Source organism: Somniosus microcephalus, chromosome 10 (genome assembly GCF_052327205.1).
Source record: "Somniosus microcephalus isolate GS21.2 chromosome 10, FLI_Smic_1.0, whole genome shotgun sequence".
In the NCBI taxonomy this organism is placed as follows: Eukaryota; Metazoa; Chordata; class Chondrichthyes; order Squaliformes; family Somniosidae; genus Somniosus; species Somniosus microcephalus.
Window position 1 is genome coordinate 122,205,133 of NC_140996.1, and position 17,886 is coordinate 122,223,018.

Genomic DNA, 17,886 nt, shown 5'->3' on the forward strand with positions numbered 1-17,886 from the left:
TTATAAGTACATTAAGAGCAAGAGGATAAGCAGGGAAAGAGTAGGGCCCATTAGGGACCAAAGTGGCAATCTGTGTGTAGAGCCGGAAGATGTGGGTGAGGTTTTAAATGAATATTTTGCATCTGTGTTCACTATGGAGAAGGACGATGTAGGCATAGAAATCAGGCAGGGGGATTGTGATATACTTGAACAAATTAGTATTGAGAGAGAGGAGGTACTAGCGATTTTAGCGGGCATAAAAGTGGATAAATCCCCAGGCCCAGACGAGGCAAGGGAGGAGATTGTGTGAGGCAAGGGAGGAGATTGCAGGGGCTCTGACACAAATTTTCAGAACCTCTCTGGCCACAGGGGAGGTGCCAGAGGACTGGAGGACAGCTAACGTAGTACCATTATTCAAGAATGGCAGTAGGGATAAACCAGGGAATTACAGGCCAGTGAGCCTAACATCAGTGGTAGGGAAATAATTGGAAAAAATTCTGAGGGACAGAATTAGTCTCCACTTGGAGAGGCAAGGATTAATCAAGGATAGTCAGCATGGCTTTGTCAGGGGGAGATCATGTCTAACCATTATGATTGAATTTTTTGAGGGGGTGACTAGGTGTGTGGATGAGGGTAGTGCAGTTGATGTAGTCTACATGGACTTCAGTAAGGCTTTTGACAAAGTCCCACATGGGAGACTGGTCAAGAAGGTAAGAGCCCATGGGATCCAAGGCAATTTGGCACATTGGATCCAAAATTGGCTCAGTGGCAGGTGGCAGAGGGTGATGGTCGAAGGTTCTTTTTGTGACTGGAAGCCTGTGTCCAGTGGTGTACTGCAGGGATCAGTGCTGGGTCCTTTGCTGTTTGTAGTGTACATTAATGATTTAGATATGAATGTAGGAGGTGTGATCAGTAAGTTCGCAGATGACACGAAAATTGGTGGAGTGGTAAAGAGTGAGGAGGGAATCCTCAGGCTACAGGATGATATAGACGGGCTGGTCAGATGGGCAGAACAGTGGCAAATGGAATTTAACCCTGAAAAGTGAGGTGATGCATTTTGGGAGGACTAACAAGGCAAGGGAATACACAATGAATGGTAGGATCCTAGGAAGGACAGAGGATCAGAGGGACCTTGGTGTGCATGTACATAGATCCCTGAAGGCAGCAGGACAGGTAGATAAGTTGGTTAAAAAGGCATATGGGATACTTGCCTTCATTAGCCGAGGCATAGAATATAAGAGCAGGGAGGTTATGATGGAGCTGTACAAAACATTAGTTAGGCCACAGCTGGAATACTGTATGCAGTTCTGGTCACCAAACTATAGGAAGGATGTGTTTGCAATGGAGAGGGTGCAGAGAAGATTCACCAGGATGTTACCTGGGCTGGAGCACTTCAGCTATGAAGAGAGACTGGACAGGCTGGAGTTGTTTTCCTTAGAGAAGAGAAGGCTGAGGGGGGACTTGATTGAGATGTACAAAATTATGAGGGGCTTAGATAGGGTAGATAGAAAGGAACTTTTCCCCTTAGTAGAGGGTTCAATAACCAGGGGACATAGTTTCAAGGTAAGGGGCAGGGGCCTAGAAATTCAGTATAGCCACTTTTGGGGCGGTAAAGTCGGGCGGGCGCTAAAGTTAGCGCCTGCCGGAAAGTGGAAGCCACTTCGCCGATATTCAGTAGCTTTGGCCAAGGAGTTTGGGCGAGCGCTGAAACTGGCGTTGCACCCCTATCTTTAGGCGCTAAGCCGGCGGTGCAGACTGATAACGCCAAGGCCGGGCGCAGCGCAGGTGCGGTCATGTTTTGATTGACAGCAGACACCCTGACGCCGGCCAGCTCTTAAAGGGGGAAGGGTCGACTTGGTCTGCTGCCACGCCCTGGATACTGCAGCCCTCCAGCTAGGCCTGAACACTGCTGCTGGACCCAAATAGCGCCTGAAGCCATGCAGAAGGCCCGTGAACGAGCGCAGCGCTTCTCAGAGCATGCTTTGAGGGTGCTGCTTAGGGGTTTGGAGAAGAAAAGAGATATCTTGTGCCCGGACAGTGCCAAGAAGGCTCCCAAGAGGCTGTACAGGAGAGCCTGGAGGGAAATCGCCCAAAGGGTCACAGCCAACAGCGATGTCCCCAGGACTGGTGACCAATGCCGCAAGAAGTTCAACGACCTCACTCGGTTGGTCAGGGTGAGTACCCTTTCCAGTGTCCTCCTCATCCTTGCATGTGCACCTCACATTATGGGCAAAGGGACCTCAAAGGCCTAATGGCCAGCCCTCCTCCAGCAGCTATGGCACTGGCATGATCATCAGTAGCACTTTCTGCACTTGACACACTGGCCAAGCTATTCGACCATGGGAGGCAGTGCACACAACAACAGGGCACCACACTGTACTTAGAGGCCGTCCTTTCTCTTGCAGGCCAAGCTGGCGCAGAATCTGAAGAGCCGGACTGTCACCGGGGGAGGCCGTGTCCAGTTCCAGGAGCTCAGTGACCTGGAGGAGCGCGTGGCTCGACTCATGCGTGCCCGGGTGATTGGCCCCGTTGCTATTGGAGATGCCGACCCTGTGCTGGGCCCCAATGGTAAGGACATGACCGTTTGGACCTCTCTCGTTCCCCTTGCGCTTCAGATCTACATCCTTTGCCACTGTCACACCAATGCGCATAATGCCACCACTCATGCCTCCCTCGCTGACGCCCTGTCCTCACTCTAAAGCTACTCTTGCGCCTTCCTGCTTTCAGCTGGTGAGGAGGAGGTCCCTGAAGCCGCGAGTGTCAGTCCCTCGGAAGAGGAGGACGACGAGGACCAAGAGGGAGGCGGCACATCGGGGGAACCCTCATCCGCGCCAGGGGATGGCAATGGAGGGGACACGTCTTGCCTGGAGGAGAGCCAGGGGGAAGTGTTGCAGGGGGGTGTAGCTCCTGTGCCCAGTGGCATCCAGCCACGTTGGAAGGGTCGGGCAGCACGGCTGCCTTCTCCCCAGAGGGGGGAAGTGTTGCAGGGGAGGGCAGTTGCTGGGCCCAGTGGCGTGCAGCCACGCGGGAAGGGTCGGGCAGCACGGCTGCCTTCTCCCCAGAGGGGGGAGGTGTTGCAGGGGAGGGCAGTTGCTGGGCCCAGTGGCGTCCAGCCACGCGGGAAGGGTCGGCCAGCTCGGCGGCCTTCTCCCCAGAGGGAGAGTCCGGCCTCCAGTCCGAAGACGGTCCTCGCCCAGGAGGTGCGCCTCCTTGATCAAATGTCCGCGGATTCGGAGCGGCGCCACACCGAGTTCATGGGGGTTGTGGGACAGTTGCCTCAGGCCATTGAGTCCCTGGCTCATAGTGTGGCCGATTTCGGGGACTCACAGGCCAGGGGTGTCGAACAACTCGCGGCAGCACAGGACACGAGTCGAGAGTTCATGAGTGGTGCCGTGCAGACACTGGCTGGTCTGATGCGGGCACAGACCAGGGCAGTACGGGCACTCACTTCTGCCACACTCGCTGTGTCACGGACGCATCGCCAGGGCACCCGCCGCGCTGCTGCAGCACAGCGGTCTGGGCTTCACCAGATTGCTGTGCTTGCTGCAGTGCCAGCCCAGCCGAGTGCCAGTGTCTCTGGCGACCAGCGAGCGCCTGGCATCAGCCAGCTTGCCCCCATTGCTGCAGCCGCCACTGCCACTCCCCCAGCAAAGCTGCGACGAGCTGCTGGAGAGACTGATGCTGCCCAGCCAAAGCTGCAGCAATTAGCAGCCGGCCCCCTCCAGGGCCGGACCTCGTCTCGGCCGACCCCCAAGGGCATCTGCCGTCACGCTTTGTGCCCCTCAGGAGCCTTCCCCCAGCCTTGCAACACCCACAGGGCCCAGGTTGAGGCGGAGCAGCAGGTCGGGCAGGGGCCGGAGAAGCCTGCACAAGGACTCGCCCTCTCGGCACACCAAGTAGAGTGTGTTGCCAGATGTTTTTTTATATGGGGGTGTTTGTGTTCTGTATGGGGGGGGCTTATTTTGGTAAGGCCAAAGATGAAGGCAAATGTTTTTTTAGATGGGGGTGTTTGTGTTCTGTATGGGGGATTTGTCTTGGTAAGGCCGAGGATGAAGGCCAATTGGATGGACAAGCTTTGTTATTCCTCCGCAGGTTGTGGGAGTGAGATATGTTTTTGACTGTTTTTTGGGGGTCTTGTCTGTTTTTGTGTTTCATGTGGGAAGGGCCCTGAGTTTGTTAAATAAAGCTTTTTATTTATTCAGCCTGTCCATGTGTCATGTTTCAAGTGGTTGTTGCGTTAACCGGCTGAGGGCTTGCGGAGCAGCTGCATTCAGGTGCGTTCATTGCCACAAGCCATTCCCTGAGAGGGGGCCTAGAAGTGTCGTTCAATAAGCCGCCGGCGGACGGCCCTTGGACCTTGTGGCTCCCTCCTGGGCTGGTACTCCTCCTCCTCCTCCTCCTCCTCCTCATGGTCCTCCTGCTCGTCCTCCTGAGGTGGTGGTCCAACGTGAGGTGGCAGTGCCTGAGTCCTGCGGATAGCCAGGTTGTGCAGCATGCAGCAAACGACGACGAACTGGGAGACTCTATCCGGCGAATACTGTAGAGATCCGCCGGAATGATCCAGGCAGCGGAACCGTTGCTTGAGGACGCCAATCGTTTGCTCTATGATGTTCCTTGTGGCTTGATGGCTTTCGTTGTATGCCTCCTCAGCAGGGGTCCTGGGCGCGCGGAGCGGGGTCATGAGCCATGTACACAACGGGTAGCCCTTGTCCCCGATAAGCCATCCCCTTGGGGGAGGCTGTGCCTGGAACATGTCAGCCACAGTAGTCTGGCGCAGGATAAATGCATCGTGGCTGCTTCCTGGAAAGCAGGCATTGACAGCTAGGATGCGCTGCCTGTAGTCACACACCAGCTGTACATTGAGGGAATGGTAGCCCTTCCGGTTGCGGTAATCCTCGGCATTGTCGCTAGGTGCCCGCATAGCCACATGCGTGCAGTCAATGGCGCCCTGCACCATGGGGAAGTCGGCGATCCTGGCAAATCCGACTGCACGCTGCTCCTGCCTCTCTAGGGTCATGGGGAAGGAGATGAATTGGTGTCTCCTTGCGAAAAGGGCATCGGTGACCTGCCGGATGCAGCGATGCACGGCGAACTGGGAGATGTTCGCTATGTCCCCAGCAGCGGCTTGGAAGGAGCCGCTTGCATAAAAGTTCAGAGCCACCGTGACCTTCACTTCCACCGACAGAGACGTCCTGCACATCAGCTGTGGACGCAGATCTCTGTGAAGCAGCTGGCAGATCTCTGCAACCACCTCCCTTCTGAAGCGCAGCCTCTTAACACAATGCGCGGCAGTCATGGTGAGATAGGACACCTGCTGCCGGTATTCCCTGAGTGGGTAAGGCCTACGTTGCCGACGCCTGATGGCCCCTCTGCGTCTAGGCATGGCTGCCCCTCTCACACAGCGTCTGCGAGCCCTTCGCACATAATGCTGGAACTGAGGGTTGGAACCCCATGCAGCCCCCATAATATACTTGCAAACAGTGAAATCACAATGAGTCAAATTTCCAAGCTCTGGCCAGAAGCCAAAAATACCTCTCCTGTCTGTTCCTTGGTCTCTGTCCAGAAATCCAAAGCACTAAAGTCATTGCAGCAAAATGGCTGGCCTTTATAGTCCAGTCTGAGTGCCCTTTAATTAGCGCTCCCCGAGGCCCGCAGGGCCTCTGCTGCGTTCCACTTCACAGTTCTTAACAGCGCCACGCCCACATTGGGCGGGCGCCACTGAAGTTCCGGTTTGGGGCGCACAAACAGCGTTGCACGACGAAATGACGTCATAAGCTGCGCGCGCAGCTGAGCGGGTGCAAACACTTTGCGCCGGCGCTAAATGTCAACTGAAGTTGGGCGTAGGCGCAGATCGGCCTGCGCCCGGGCGCGAAGTGCCTAGCGCTCGAAATCTACTCCTCTTATGGCGCTAACGGCTGGCGAACGCAACTGAATTTCTAGGCCAGGAGGTTTAGAGGGGATTTGAGGAAAAACTTTGGAATCTGGAAATCACTGCCTGAAAGGGTGGTAGAGGCAAGAACCCTCACAACATTCAAGAAGCATTTAGATGAGCACTTGAAATGCCATAGCATACAAGGCTACGGACCAAGTGCTGGAAAATGGGATTAGAATAGATAGGGCTTGATGGCCGGCGCAGACACGATGGGCCGAAGGGCCTCTTTCTGTGCTGTATAACTCTATAAGTCAATAAGGATATTTCCTTCTCAAGGTGGGGAGTTGTAAGAAATTGTGAATTGGAAGAAATAACTTGAGACAAAAAAGCCTCTTCAGACTGGTATTAGAATAACTGGATAGACGCTTAGAATTTGCTTATGTTCTTGGTTATAACATTCTGCACCGTGGCGGTTACCTTGTTTCCAGACTAGCTGTCCGTGGTTTGTGTGCTAGAAGGGTTGTTGACTGTATCTTTGATAATCTACCTGAGGCCCACCCCTAAAGAGAGAGTAAAAGAGATATCTAAAGAGTGTAAGTTTCGCAAAATTCAGGCAGTTCCCCCCCCCCCCCCACCGAAGATTATTTAATTAAAAGAGACCCTGGTTGGACTGAGTTTTAAAATCCAGGGCACAACAAAATGGCTGCAGTCAGACCTTGTGACTGAAAGCCTGTCAGTTTCAATTCGGACCCTGGCAAGCTAACAGCCTGTGTATTTCAATGTCTGCAGCAAGGAGATCACGAAACCAGACAAGACTTTTGCATATGCATTGGGGACAAACCCAATTACAATCAGACCTACGCATAAAGGCCATCAAGGTGTTTGCTCAAACAATCAAAATAATCAGCGGGGCCATCGAGACGGGGCTGGCCCCCATCAAACAACCTGTTGGACAAAGGAGAGCAGTTGCAGAACCGGTAGGAACCGATTACCGGCCATCCAAGTTGATGGGCCAAGATCGATACCTTTTGTTTAATTCCAGCCCGCTCAAATCAGACAAAAGAATGAGCTGATTGAACGTAGAGATAAGGGCTACCGAGGGGGGTAGAACTAGCCTCTCGAGGAGCCATTCTCTCTCTCTCGCCTCGCCTCCTGCGCCCAGCCTCGCCATCAACCAAGGAAGAAGACCATCGAAGCAGAGCCCGTCCGGAGAGGTAGGATACCCTGTCAGAGACCTTTTAATTACTGGGGTATCTCTACCTGGACGGTGAAGTCTGTGCAACAGCGAGACCACGTGACATCGGCAGGCAACAGGGCAAAGGAGCAAGGCTTTCTTTCAACAACTCAGACCGGTGAGCATTATACTTCTGACCCATCGCAAGATAATCTAGCTAGGTGTAGAGGGTGGGAGTTAAGGGGATTGCTGAATTTTCATTTTAGCCATTTTCCCTCGATGTGCCGTTTTCTCCTCCCCTGTTAAGTGTAAATGTACTGCATTCATATCATCTTTTTGTATAGTATTGTTATCTTATTTTCTCTGATAATAAATGTTGGTTTTCTTTGTACCAAACCACTGGTCTGCTCATTTGTCTATATCGTTATCTGCCAATAAGTCCGGGGATCAGAACTAAGGGGTGAGAGATTCGAACCGCTCAGAGATAAAGCAGCCGGAGACACAACCGACTGGCCAAAGCAAGTAGCAAAACCCCCTTACAAGAGCTTTTAGCACAGACGGTGAAGGGAAGAGTTGTTCGCGCACACCAGCCTTCTGTCCGATCGGGACTGATACCAGCCGTTTGTCACGGTCGTATGACTACTATGTCTATCTTGTACTTAACTTAAACTGCCGCTCCTTAATAAAATGCTTTACAACTCCTAAAACCCTTTGGGTAATCTGTGTGTGACCTGTGATCCAAATCGTACAAGGTGGATCGAGTTGATGAGATTAACTTGTTGGTGCCTGAAGTGCAGATGGGGGAGAACTTGCGCTCAGAGGTTCATCTGATGTGGGAGTAAGGCTGGAGTAGGGACAAGAATGGAAGAATGAAGGAAGAGGTGGTAGCTGAGGCAGCCATGCAGTTAGTTTTAAACTTTGAGACAAAGATGTCCGTAAATTATCACTTGGAGGTAAGAATAGAGGGACAGGGTTAGAGATTTTCATAAGAACATAAGAAATAGGAGCAGGAGTAGGCCATTTGGCCCTTCAAGCCTGCTCCGCCTTTCAATAAGATCATGATCTTCTACCTCTCCACTTTCCTGAACTATCCCCATATACCTTGATTCCCTTAATATTCAAAAATCTACCGATCTCTGACTTGAATATACTGAACCACTGAGCCACCACAGCCCTCTGGGGTAGAGAATTCCAAAGATTCACCACCCTCTGAGTGATGAAATTTCTCCTTATCTCAGTCCTAAATGGCCGACCCCTTATTCTGAGACTGTGACCCTTGGTTCTAGACTCCCCAGCCAGGGGGAACATCCTCCCTGCATTTACCCTGTCAAGCCCTGTAAGAATTTTGTATGTTTCAATGAGATCACTTCTCATTCTTCTAAACTCAAGAGAATATAGGCCTAGTCTACTCAATCTCTCCTCATAGGACAATCCCCCCATCCCAGGAACCAATCTTGTGAACCTTTGTTGCACTCCCTCTATCTTATGTTAATTAATAAATAGACATTCTTATTATGAACACAGCTAGCTTTTGCTAGACACTTTTATTGAGCACATGTGGACTAGGTACAGTATCTGTAGAGGCTTCCATCTTGACTGCTGCCTTGTGGGTAGCCTAGTGCCTCATGGGTAATATAGTCTTAATATACATAAAGCTGGGTAGTGTAGTCTTATACATACAGCTATATACAGCTCTACATAGCTCTACGGCTCCACCTAGTGTCCACTATAGAATGACATGTTATTGATCATTACATCCCCCTTTCTTTGAGGTTTAACAAAATCAATATCAATCAACTTTCAAGAAAACAATAAAGATAATATCAGTAACACTTTTATTAGTGCTCTATAAACATAAACATTTTCAAAACAGTCAACACATTTTCAAAGCTTTACATTGTACTCAAAGATTAAGTCTATCAGGCTCTTTTACTTCACGTGTGGATCTTCTCAACATGGGTAAGTCTGATGTGTCTTCATGAGATTGTTCTGGCGGTGAATGACAAGATGCAGTTGCGGCATTGTCATCAATCTGCTCTTGTATAGATCGAGGTCTCCTTGCGATCTTTGCTTGGAGAGGGTTTCAGTGTTTCCTTCACTCTTCATGCCATAACTCTCAATGTAGTCAATGCACTCTCGAAAAACTGCTGGCAGCTGGATCCCATCATACAGCATAGTCCTCTCAGCAGCCTCGGCTAATGGAACACCAAAGATTGGCCTGAGGGAAGAAGGAGTATCCACCGGAACTGCTTCCTGCTCTGGTGCAGGCTTCTTCTTTTTCTTTTTCTCTTTCCACTGCTTAACAACATCTGCTGCAGTTATATCTTTGGACTTTTTCTCCTTGTGTTTTTCCTCTTTGTGCTTTTCTTCCCTTGGCTTCTCTTTGACCTTAAAGTCTTTTTCTTTCTTCTTGGAGAAACTAGGCTTTTTGAAGACATGGATACCCTTTGGCCTTTTCATCCTTGATGGGCTCTCTGCTTCATCACCTGAGTCATCTGGTCTGCTTATGGCACAGTTTATACAGTAGACTCTCTTGACCAGTTCTAAGTCTTCACAAGCTTTGTCACCTAGTATCAAATCAAGTCTTTCAGCCACAACAGAAAACATGAGATGATGCACTTTGTCTTTGTCTGTCACTTTAAGTCTGCATACACCTAAGCTATCTATTTTCTGTCCATTATAGATCTTCAGTAGTACTGACTTTTTCTGTATTTTGGGCTTTTCTTTCATATTGTTAATGTCACTCATACTGATTAAGTTTGCTTTTGCCCCAGTGTCCAGTTTCAATGTAACTAATGCTCCATTTACCTGCAGTGGGATCATCCAGTTGTCCTCTTTTACTGCATTGACGTTATGTTCAGCATTGTCCATTTCTGAGGGCTGCACATTTTCTGTATCCTTTTTGATATCGTCACATGACACCATTCGTACAAAAAATGTCTCACTTAAATCAGTGTCCTCAATTACATTAACTCGTTGCCCTTTCTTAGTTTTTACTTTTGAAAAGCATTGTTTGGCAAAGTGATTCTTTCCATGACATTTTGTGCATATTTTTCCAAATGCTGGGCATTGTCTTAACTGGTGTTTGTAACCACAGCGTTTCCAATTAAAAATTTCATCCTCCGATTGCTTTTCATTTCTGTTCTGCCCATGTTTCTTCCCCTTATAGGACACAGCACCGACAGCAGCATTATCACTCATTACAATCGCATCATTACTGATTTCACTGAAAGTCTTCGCTTGCTTTCGAGCTAGCTCGCTGGCTTGGCATATTTTCACTGCATTTTCCAAATTTAGTTCGGTTTCTCTCAACAGACGTTCCCTGACTTTTTTATCATGAATACCAAACACAATCTGGTCATGAATCATGGATGATTTCAGCTCAGAGAAATTACATGTCTGTGCTTTCAGTTTCAGATCAGTTATAAAGCTATCAAAAGTCTCATTTTGTTGCTGTGTCCGAGAACGGAAGATGTATCTTTCATACGTCTCATTCTTTTTGGGAGAGCAATGTGCATCAAATTTTTTTAGCACATCTTCTAATTTTTCTCTGTTCTCCTCTGGATTAAATACAAATGTATTAAATACCTCTATCACCTGTGGGCCTGCAACCATAAGCAGCAACGCTATTTTTCTTGCGTCTGGCTTCGTACCGAATCCGATGGCAGCAATGTAGAGTTCGAATTGTTGTTTAAAAATCCGCCAATTGTAGTCGACATTTCCCTCGAGATTCAAACGCTCTGGTGGCTTCAAATTCTCCATGTTGCTTTTCACAATTTTTTAGCAGATATTTACAGCTCTTGGTATCCTGGTACCATCTTATGTTCATTAATAAATAGACATTCTTATTATGAACACAGCTAGCTTTTGCTAGGCACTTTTATTGAGCACATGTGGACTAGGTACAGTATCTGTAGAGGCTTCCATCTTGACTGCTGCCTTGTGGGTAGCCTAGTGCCTCATGGGTAATGTAGTCTTAATATACATACAGCTGGGTAGTCTAGTCTTATAGTGCGGCACGGTGGCATAGTGGTTAGCACTGTTGCCTCACAGCGCCAGGGACCCGGGTTCGAATCCGGCCTCGGGTAACTGTCTGTGTGGAGTTTGCACATTCTCCCCGTGTTTGCGTGGGTTTCCTCCGGGTGCTCCGGTTTCCTCCCACAGTCCAAAGATGTGCGGGTTAGGTTGATTGGCTATGATAAATTGACCCTTAGTGTTAGGGGGATTAAATACGTGGGGTTACGGAGATAGGGTGGGATATGTGTTGGTGTAGGGGTTACGGGGATCGGGTGGGATATGTGTCGGTGCAGGCTCGATGGGCCAAAATGGCCTCTATCTGCACTGTGGGATTTCTAAAAAAAAAAAACATACAGCTATATACAGCTCTACACAGCTCTACGGCTCTACCTAGTGTCCACTATAGAATGACATGTTATTGATCATTACACTCTATGGCAAGTATATCCTTCCTTAGGTAAGGAGAACAAAAATGTACACAATACTCTCGGATTGGTCTCACCAAGGCTCTATATAATTGCAGTAAGACATTTTACTCTTTTACTCAAATCCTCTTGCAATAAAGGCCAATATACCATTTGCTTTCCTAATTGCTTGCTGTACCTGCATGTTAACTTTCAGTGATTCGTGTACAAGGACACCCAGGTCCTTCTGAACACCAACATTTGCCAATCTCTCACCATTTAAAAAATACCCTGCTTTTCTAGTTTTCCTACCAAAGTGGATAACTTCACATTTCTCCACATTATATTCCATTTGCCATGTTCTTGCCCACTCACTTAGCTTGTCTATATCCCCTTGAAGCCTCCTTGCATCCTCCTCACAACTTACATTCCCACCCAGCTTTGTATCATCAGCAAACTTGGATATATTACATTTGGGCCCCTCATCCAAATCATTGATATAGATTGTAAATAGCTGAGGCCCAAGCACTGATCCCTGCAGTACCCCACTAGTTACAGCCTGCCAACCCAAAACTGACCCATTTATTCCTACTCTCTGTTTTCTGTCCGTTAACCAATCCGCAATCTATGTGAGTATATTACCCCCAATCCCATGAGCCCTAATTTTGTTTAATAACCTCTTGTGTGACACCTTATCAAACACCTTCTGAAAATCCAAATACATCCACTGGTTCACCCTTATCTATTCTGCTAGTTACAACCTCAAAAAACTCTAACAGATTTGTCAAACACAAGTTTCCTTTCATAAATCCGTGTTGACTCTGCCCAATCCTATTATTATTTTCTAAGTGCCCTGTTACCATGTCTTAATAATAGATTCCAGCATTTTCTCTTCTACTGATGTCAGGCTAACAGGCCTGTCATTCCCCTTTTTCTCTCCCCCTCCTTTCTTAAATAGTGGGGTTACATTTGCTACCTTCCAATCCACGGGAACCATTCCAGAATTTATGAAATTTTGGAAAATGACAACCAATGGATCCACTATCTCTATAGCCAACTCTTTCAAAACCCTAGGATGTAAACCATCAAGTCCAGGGGATTTATCGGCTTTCAGTCCCATTAATTTCTCCAGTACTACTTTTTTACTAATACTAATATCTTTCAGTTCCTCATTCTCGCTAGACCCTTTGTTGTCCACTATTTCCAGGAAGTTTCAAGAGGAAGTTGGACATTGAGAAGAGGAGTCTGGGATTGTCCTTACCTCAAAGATGATCCGGGAATAGTAGGAAGATTTGGCAGTGGAGAGGGAGGTGCAATATTGCTTGACAAGCCAATTGTGGTAGTGGATGTCCATGCTACTCATACCAGATGTGCTTGAATCTGTGGCCTTTGGACTTGTGGGTTCAAAGGTAAGGACTATACCAGAGAAACCGTGGAGCTAGAAGACCTTTAGTGACTTGGCGGGGATGAAGGCATCTAAAGCAGAACCAAGGAAGCTCATGAGTACGTTGAGAACAGTATCATTGTGGATGGAGGTCCAGTGTAGAACGAGTTGGAAGTTAGAGAGTTTTGGCAAGGAAGCTGGAGAGAAGTATATTTCAAGAGCAAAAGTGAGGGATATGGGAGGGAGATGTGGGCAGTGAAGGAAATGAAATAATGATCAACCTTGTGAATGACAAAAGCTTGGAGATAGCAAAGCCACACATGATGGCAAGGTTGAGTGAGTGATGTGTTTAGGGGAGTTTATGCGTAGGGTGAGGTAGAGGAAGGGCAGCTAGGCCGAGAAGTTGTTGAAGCGGGGACTGTAGGTGAAGGCTGAAATTGCCAAGGAAAAGAAAATCTAAGGGATTGGAAGGACAGATTAGGGAGGATATCTCGGCTTGTGAAGGAATCAGCCATATAACCTATTCAGAAAAATACACCATTCTATGAAAGAATTCTGGCCTTATTAAAACATGACAAACTGGGTTTGGAAATCTGGAAGCCTCAACAATCTAAAACTGTGATAGTATTCTGGCTGTAGAGATAAGATAGTTGTTGACACTGAATCAATAACCTTATTGAAAGAGAAGGTTAAAGGCTCCCGGCAGTCTGAATCTTTGGGAACAAACAATAATTCACCCTGTTAAGATGTTCTAATTTACACTTTGTAAAAAACCACAAACATCTGCCTTCGTAAAAATGACATCAAATAAAGCGCACCTGCTGTTACACCGTTTTTTATGGTAAGCTTGGAACACCTAGAGGAGAGACATGGTTCTGTAATGCTACCAGCTGAGATGACTGTAAGAATTACAGAAGTCAGCAGAAAAATGACTAGAGATAATAAGCTTACATCAGCAGAAAACCTTAAAGGCAATACCACTGGAAAAGGGTATAAATATTGAACTCTCAAATAGGATAATAGACTCGCTGTAAAGGGACAAAGCGATTCTCAGTTTCAGAGACAGCTCTGTAAGTCTACAACTCTTTGTACCTCAGGGATCAAAAGTACTGTATTTGATTTTGGTGGATATCCTGAATAAACTTTAAGAACTGTAAAACTGTAGCGAAGTTAAGATTTGAGAGTAAGGATCCCTGATAAGACTGTAAAGCTTTCTCTTTTTGGAACTGTTAATGTTGCGATTGAATCACCAACTGTAAATTACATGTCAGTTCTTTAATAAATCTATATATTTTTAGAATTGTCTCACATAAGACTTCTGTATCAAACTCGTGAACTCAATTTCTGTACACTTTTTTGGTGAGGAGTTGCAGAATTCTGGGGGAGTTTTCCAGACCCTCATAATATCCGGAACGTTACAGTCTAGCTAAACTGATTAAAAGTGCTATCTGGAGGACGGTAACATTTTCAGGTTGTTCCTTTCCTTTAGGGAGAGATAGTCCGGACCTTTAGACCCAATTAAGTGTCTTTAGGATTCGGCTACCACAAACTTTAGTTGAAAGTAAACGTCTGAGGAATACGCCTGATCTGGGGTAGCCCTAAAGTGGCTAGGACTAGTAATTATCCCTTCAGGCTAAGGTATCATCGTGAGCCTTGGGAGGGTGACAGAAGAGAAGAAATTTAAAGGACAGGTGAGAGCGGGGGAAGGGGAATGAAGTCATTATGCCTGAGGCGTAGGGGAAAGGTCCAGATGGGACCTGACAATAAAAACCATATCGCCACCACAATGATTTGCGCAGGAGACAAAGATTGTCGACGTCAAGCATAGGTCCCTTGCAGTCAGAATCAGGGGAATTTATAATGTGGAACAAAGAAATGGCAGACCAATTAAATACATACTTTGGTTCTGTCTTCACAAAGGAGGACACAAATAACCTCGCAGAGATGTCGGGGAACATAGTGTCTAATGAGAGGGAGGAACTGAAAGAAATCAGTATTTGTAGGGAAATGGTGTTAGGGAAATTGACGGGATTGAAGGCCGATAAATCCCCAGAGCCTGATAATCTACATCCTAGGGTACTTAAGGAAGTGGCCCTAGAAATAGTAGATGCATTGCTGGTCATCTTCCAAAATTCGATAGACTCTGGAACAGTTCCCATGGATTGGAGGGTAGCTAATGTTACCCCACTATTCAAAAAAGGTGGTAGAGAGAAAACGGGGAATTATAGACCGGCAAGCCTGACATTGGTAGTGGGGAAAATGCTAGAGTCCATTATAAAAGATGCAATAGCAGAGCACTTGGAAAACAGTGACAGGATCGGACAAAGTCAACATGGATTTACAAAAGGTAAATCGTGCTTGACTAATCTACTGGAATTTTTTGAGGATGTAACTGGTAGAATAGATAAGGGAGAACCAGTGGATGTGGTGTATTTGGACTTTCAGAAGGCGTTCGATAAGGTCCCGCATAAGAGATTATCGTGTAAAGTTAAGGCACATGGGATTGGGGGCAAGGTACTGACTTGGATAGAGAACTGGATGGCAGACAGGAAGCAAAAAGTTGGAATAAATGGGTCTTTTTCCGAGTGGCAGGCAGTGACTAGTGGGGTACCGCAAGGATTGGTCTAGGGACCCCAGCTATTCACAAAATAGATAAATGATCTAGACGAGGGAACTAGGTGTAATATCTCCAAGTTTGCAGATGACACAAAGCTGGGTGGGCGTGTGTGCTGTGAGGAGGATGCCGAGAAACTCCAGTATGATTTGGACAGGTTGGGTGATTGGGCAGAAGCATGGCAGATGCAGTACAGTGTGGATAAATGCGAGGTTATCCACTTTGGTGGCAAGAACAGGAAGGCAGATTATTATCTGAACGGCAATAGATTGGGAAAAGGGGAAGTGCAACGAGACCTGGGTGTCCTTGTGCACCAGTCGCTGAAGGTAAGCATGCAGGTGCAGCAGGCGGTTAAGAAGGCAAATGGTATGTTGGCCTTTGTAGCGAGAGGGTTCGAGTACAGGAACAAGGATGTCTTGCTGCAGTTGTACAGGGCCTTGGTAAGACCACATCTTGAGTATTTTGTGCAGTTTTGGTCGCCTTATCTGAGGAAGGATGTTCTTGCCATGGAGTGAGTGCAGCAAAGATTCACCAGACTGATACCTGGGATGGCAGGAATGTCGTGTGAGGAGAAATTGGGTCGATTGGGCTTATACTTGCTGGAGTTCAGAAGAATGAGAGGGGATCTCATTGAAACTTATAAAATTCTAACAGGACTAGACAGACTAGATGCAGGAAGGATGTTCCCGATGGCGGGGGAGTCCAGAACCAGGGGTCACAGGCTAAGGATAAGGGGTAAGCCATTTAGGACTGAGATGAGGAGGAATTTCTTCACCCAGAGAGTGGTGAACCTGTGGAATTCTCTACCACAGAAGGCAGTAGAGGCCAATTCATTAAATATATTCAAGAAGGAGTTAGATATATTTCTTAAGGCTAAAGGGATCAAGGGATATGGGGAGAAGGCAGGGACAGGGTACTAAATTTGGATGATCAGCCATGATCTCATTGAATGGCGGAGCAGGCTCGACGGGCCGAATTGCCTACTCCTGCTCCTATCTTCTATGTTTCTATGTAAAAATCTATCAGGAAAAAAGTGGCTTTTGTAAGGAGCAGAATCACAATCTGTGAACCAGGTTTCTGACAGGCCCAGGAGATTAAGTGACTTATCCAGGAAGAGATTGTAGATGAGGAGGTGTGTACAAGACAATGAACATTCTGGAGGATCACATGAAGTGGAGTGAAGGTTATAGGCCCACCAGCGCAATCAGTGGGAGAGGGCACAAGAACATAAGTGTTAAGTCCGCGCCTCAATAATACACGGACTTCGGGAGAACAGTTTAACAGGTACTTTACTGAACAGGAGGGCAACGTCAGACTGAAATACAGAAGCCTGCTAGGGCCTTTTATACAGGGGTGGTCACTGCCGGTACTGCAGTCTAAAACCAGTTCTTCCCTTAAAGGTACATACACAACAATTCCTCCCCTTTTAGATAAACAGTACATAACATTCATTTAACAACTAAATAATAACTAATTACAACTTTCTGGATATTATATACATCAACTGAAATAATCATTTATAAGTTCAGTCTTTGAGGAGGCTTCCTGATCCTGACTGGATAGCGCCTTTCTCGAGTATCCTGTTCTTGCGGCGAAGCTGATTCTGGTTCATGGTCACTGGTAGGTTCGTCAGCTTCCAATACCACTGCATCTGAGGTAGACACAATCTGTACTTCAGGTTGATTACCAGGTGCACCTTCTCGTGGCACGGGTTTGGCTTGTTCCTTTGACTCTAGAATCTGGTCAGCATGGCGCCTCACAATGCTCTCTCCAACGTCCACTGTGTACATTAGTGGTCCCTGCTGTGTGCATATCGTTCCTGGCTGCCATTTTCCTGTTCGGTAGTCACGGGCCAAGACTGGTTGCCCTACCTTGAAGCTCCGGGTTGGCTTCTCATTTATGTGCTGGAATTGCTTATCCTCAATATCTCGTCTTATGTTTGGTTTGAGCAAATCCAGGCGACATCTTAGCCTTCGGTTGAAGAACAGTACGGCTGGAGTTTGGTTGGTTACTGCATGTGTCGCATTCCGGTAGGCAAACAAGAAACTATCCACCTTGTGTTGTAGTGGTATGTCGTCATTATACATTGCCTTTATGGCCTTTTTAAAGGTCTGAACAAACCTCTCAGCCAATCCATTTGTGGCTGGATGATATGGGGCAGATGTGTAATGTTTCACCCCATTATTCTTCAGGAACCTCCGGAAATCCTCAGACACAAACTGTGGCCCATTGTCGGAGCAAATCTGTTCTGGCAACCCATTCCTGGTGAAGATGGTCCGTAGGACTGCAATAGTTTTCTCCCTGGTGGTGGAGGACATTTTAATGACCTCTGGCCATTTCGAATGGGCGTCCACAGCGATTAGAAACATTGAGTCCATAAATGGACCAGCAAAATCAATGTGTACCCGTTGCCATGGAGATGAGGGCCACTCCCATGGATGT